The sequence below is a fragment of the Bubalus bubalis genome, chromosome 2 (assembly GCF_019923935.1).
Source record: "Bubalus bubalis isolate 160015118507 breed Murrah chromosome 2, NDDB_SH_1, whole genome shotgun sequence".
Classification (NCBI taxonomy): Eukaryota; Metazoa; Chordata; class Mammalia; order Artiodactyla; family Bovidae; genus Bubalus; species Bubalus bubalis.
In genome coordinates this window covers 13695779-13701003 of record NC_059158.1, presented here as the reverse complement: position 1 = coordinate 13701003, position 5225 = coordinate 13695779, and the positions used below count along the sequence as shown (strand labels likewise).

General features: G+C 40.2%; 1 long non-coding RNA gene across 1 annotated transcript; it reads left to right on the top strand.

The window, feature by feature from the left end:
* The first annotated feature begins 3502 nt into the window (after window positions 1-3502).
* On the top strand, window positions 3503-4869 carry LOC123329150. The gene is made up of 2 exons (XR_006544350.2): window positions 3503-4371; window positions 4501-4869. It is a non-coding gene; the product is annotated as an uncharacterized LOC123329150 (long non-coding RNA).
* Window positions 4870-5225: the final 356 nt, after the last annotated feature.

Below are 5225 nucleotides of genomic sequence, written 5' to 3'. Positions count from 1 at the left end.
ACGGCAAGAAGACATAGCCATCAGGCGTGGAGTTTCAGACCCTTGTCTTCAATTTAATATAAATGGCTTCTTATTTGTAACTGCATTTACCTGAACACCCATGAGTCTTGACCTTGTGAATGCCTTTTACTTTCTTTAATTATTTTTAGTTTGTTAGCCTTACATCTTGGAAAATATGTAGTTTTCAGAGTGGATACAATTCAGACTCGTAATACTGGAGGAAATACACTTAGATTATTATATAGGGCACTTAATGGGAGACTGCTGTGCATTTGCTCCTCAAGGGCAGCCATATACATGAGAGCAGTGGTGTGTGTGTTGGGGCGTGGGGAGGAGGGAGTCCAAATGTTATTTAAAGGATGCATGTAGGTCTTAATGCACAAAAACATCACCTCCATAGTTCAGTCACCATATCTGACATCTCTATGGCTCATCACCCTTTTTCTAATATACTAAAACCTTTGTGAAAATGCAAATGATGCTAACCACTGAAAACATTTCCTAAAGAATGTCTTAAACAGAGACCTGAGTGAATTTGTCAAATCACATGGATGTTGTCACAGGAAAGGGGGAGGGGTGGTTTAGGAAATAACTGGACTATAGGTTTTGCAGAGGAGGACATGCAGGGGACGCTAGGGGGTAGCATGAGAATACCCTGTGGGGTGGTTTGAGAAAGAGGGGTACTGCTAAGATACAGGATCCTCTGCAATTAGCAGAGACCCAAAATAACACTGGCCAGAGAGAGAGAGAACTTGCTTTCTTTCTCCCTGAATGGCATAGAGAGAAACAGCTGGGGCTAGTGTTGTGGGCTGGCTTCATAAGAGATCCAGGCTCCTTCCCCCTTGTTGCTCCCCATGCCTAGAATGTTGTCTTCCCTCTAAGCCTCACCTGCTGAGAATTCTCAAGAATTAGCTTCCATGTGCTCTCAAACAATTTTGCTCTGCTCCACTCCACTGCCGCTCTACCTGGTAACCATTACATCCTTCCATCTGATAGGTGGTAACACGCACTCAGGTATCTTGCAGGCTCTCACAGGTTCTATCACCCGCTAGTGGTTTATTTTGATAAGTCTACAGGGTTATCTATGGCTCAGTGGGAAAGCATGTTTTCCCTCTTTCATTACACTATGGTCTAGAGTTCCCGAAAAAAGACTGTTCATACTTCATTGTTCTGTAATTATCTTAGAAAAATAAGACAATCATTTCAGCTTTAATATACAGTTTCTGCTCTCCATTGCCCTAGATATGCATCTGGGAGAACTAGGCTCCAAGGCACATCTGGGAGATGGCAATCAAGCTGTATTCAGAATATTTCTCCTCTTTTATAATGAGATATTTATTATTATAAGCTCATTGACCTAGGATCCTCTTTCCCCAAAACAAGATCTCTTATCCTCACCTCTCACTCTAAATACCTTTGTCTGGAGGTGCCCTATTAGCTTAGCAGATATGCTCAGATCACTGATATTTAAAGTGGGGATTAAGTGCGCATAGCATTGGATATGGGTTGGGGCAAAACATTTTGAAAACCATGACACATGAGAACTAAACAACGAATTCTTTCCCTGGGATCCCTCCATAGCGTGAAGTATGCCATCAAAACAGCAAGCATCTCTGAAATTATGACATTTGTACTGCTCGAATTAGCCAACTGTTGAGCATAGCATCCCACTTGAGGGTTGAGTGTATCTGACTAAAGCTTCTGTTATGACTCTAAAGTGAATTTAATCTCCCATGTTGTAAATGACAGTGACAGTAAATGCTGAAACACAAAAATAGAGGTTTTATGACCCAGCAATTGTGCTCACTGCTGTTTACCCAAATGAATTGAAAACTTATGTCCAAAACTCTGCACATGGGTGTTTATATCAGTTTTATACACAATTGCCAAAACTTCCAAGCAACCCAGATGTTCTACAGTAGGTGAATTGATAAATAAATCGTGGTACATCCAGACAATGGAATATTCAGTTCAGTTCAGTTGCTCAGTTGTGTCCGACTCTTTGCGACCCTGTGAATCGCAGCAGGCCAGGCCTCCCTGTCCATCACCAACACCCGGAATTTACCCAAACTCATGTCCATCGAGTCGGTGATGCCATCCAGCCATCTCATCCTCTGTCGTCCCCTTCTCCTCCTGCCCCCAATCCTTCCCAGCATCAGGGTCTTTTCCAATGAGTCAACTCTTCACATCAGGTGGCCAAGTATTGGAGTTTCAGCTTCAGTCCTGGGTGATCTCCCAGGACTGATCTCCTTTAGGATGAACTGGTTGGATCTCCTTGCAGTCCAAAGGACTCTCAAGAGTCTTCTCCAACACCACAGTTCAAAAGCATCAATTCTTCGGCTCTCAGCTTTCTTCACAGTCCAACTCTCACATCCATACACGACCACTGGAAAAACCATAGTCTTGACTAGACAGACCTTTGTTGGCAAAGTAATGTCTCTGTTTTTGAATATGCTATCTAGATTGGTCATAACTTTCCTTCCAAGGAGTAAGCGTCTTTTAATTGCATGGCTGCAATCACCATCTGCAGTGATTTTGGAGCCCCCGAAAAATAAAGTCTGACACTCATTCCACTGTTTCCCCATCTATTTCCCATGAAGTGATCAGCATTAAAAAGAAATGAGCTATTAAGCCCCAAAAAGACATGGAGGAAACTTAAATGCACTTACTAACGAAAGAAGGCAATCTGAACAAGTTCCAAACAGTATAATTCCAAATATATGACATTCTGGAAAAGGCAAAGCTACAGAGAAAGTAACAAGTTCAATGGTTGCCAGGAGGTTGGGAAGGGAGGAGTGAACATGTGGAATACAGAGGATGTTTAGGGCAGTGAGTCTCCTGAATGATACTATAATGGTGGATACGTGTCATTAGACATTTGTCAAAACCCACAGAATGTGACAAGTGACCCCTGAAGTAAAGTGTGAACTTTGGGTGATGATACTGTGTCAATGTACATTCACTGACTCTGACAAATGTATTGCTGTGATGCGGGATATTGATAGTAGGAGTGATGCAGCGTGGGGGCAGCGTGCAGACGCCAACTCTCTGTACTCCCTGCTCTATCTGGATGTGAACCTAAAATTGCTTTAAATATTTTTTTTTTAAAGCAGGAGGAAACCTGGAATTTTCATGAGACAAGTATTAACATGCTCAATGTAATCTGTATCCCATTCAAATAAGTGCAAGCCCAATAGTCCACCTGTAAAAATTTCTGTTTCCAAATTCATGATGAATCCAAGTATTTTGTCAATAATAATTATACTAGTATAGTATAATTATACTAATTATAAAATAATATAAAATATTACATAAATATAGAATATATGTTATTATGTTATATAGTATTATTTTATATATAATATAGAAAATATATTTCATATAATATAAAATATAATATAGTATATTATACTAATATAAAATATTTGTTTAAAAAAACTCCTGAATAATTTTTTAAAAAGCTTCACAGCCTTCTTTCTTTGGAATTAGAGGACTAGATCCCATATGTTTAAAACCTGAGACACCAGATACTAATAAAAGTCTGGATGAGCTCCATATCTCAGTTCTCTGCCCTCAAAGAATACAGAGGAGATAGATGTCAGCAGTTGATATGTGTCAATATATGCCAGCTACTTGGAATGTATTATTTCACTGTAATCTCTATAACAGCTTTTATACAGATATAATCATTCCCACTTTAGTAATAGTTTGCATGAGGCAGGGTCAGCATTCAATCCTACAAGCATGTCTTGCCTTGGAGCCCTTAATTCTCCAGGTACCCAAACTCCTAGGTAAGAATATCAGTTCTCCCAGGTGATTTGCTCAGAATTACATGAGAAAATTTAACAACTGGGCTAGAGGCCTTGAATAGGAGGAAACGCGGAAGACATAGTCCAATGAATGAGAAGTAGGAAAGGAGAGTAGAAAAGTTGGAGTAGCCTAAGGCAGCTAATATTGGGGTTAAAAGAATCCCCAGGAAGAGCACTGCATATCCATGATGGGATGGGAAAGGCAGCCGTTTTTTTAATCAGGATGAGAAGATTAGAGGAGGATAAGGAAAGGATGGCTACAGAGGTTAATAAAATTAAGATGGACCGCACATGGAGGCACCCAGCAACTGTGGGCCTGTGGTGGGAAGTGGGAAGTGATGGTGAGGGCAAATCAGAAGAAGAAGAGAGTTAAATTTTATTATTACTTCTGGATCCCAGCTCGAACCAGCTTGAAATTGACCTCATTCTCACCATTCCATGTCCTAATGTGGGGACTAGCATCACTAATGTAAAATCTACTTAAGCTTGCCTTTGAGACTTTGCATCTGAAATATTGAGGTGACCCTGACATTGGAATCCTGGTCACTTGCCCAATGTTAAGGTCAGCATCTTCCCAATATGCCACATCCCTGCCATGGAGTAGGAAGAAGAAATAATAATAATTTCTAGGAATTGTTAGTGATCTCAAACCCAGCTAACATTTTCTTGCCTTTTTCTCCCCTTCCTCCAGATGATGAGACATATTTCCGGCTCCCACGTGTCTTCCACTGATAAGAGTTGTGTGAAGCTGTGGTGATGCTCAAGCCTAGCTGCATTATTAGACTCACCTGGGCAGTTTTTAGAACTAAAAAGTCTGGGCCTCAGCCCAGTAAAACCGAACCAGAACTGTGGGGACAGGAAGGGCCTGGGCAATGGTAGGTTTCAAACCCTCCCAAGGGGGTTCTAAAGTGCAGCAAGGGCTTAGAACTAATGAGAGCATCTTGCTCTCTGAACTGCATAGTCAAAGAAACAAAGGATGAGATGTTATGTATTGAATCCTCAAGCAAGTTTTATATTCTTATATGTTAGCTAGGACCTCTGCTGTGAGATAATTTGTCAATAAAACTATCGTCAAGATTTTAAACATTGAGATTTCTTACTTTCAACACAAAGAATAGCATGTGTCTATATCAAAGGACCAACAGGAATTTGGATTTAAACAGATCTGGAATTTTTCCTTTGTATCTTTTTTCTTTTTGTCAATTCGTTATCATCTTTTCCAAGAAAAAGAGCAAGAAGTGAGTATCTCCTTTGGTTAATCACTTGAATGTGAATGCCAATAATTCCATTCTAAACAATCCAGGCACAACAGTAGAGTCTGCTAAGAAGAAAAATTAAATATATGAAATTCACAAGAACAGCTGCCAGACACTGAATCTCTAAAATAACTTCAGGGTATAGAGGGTCATGGGCTTC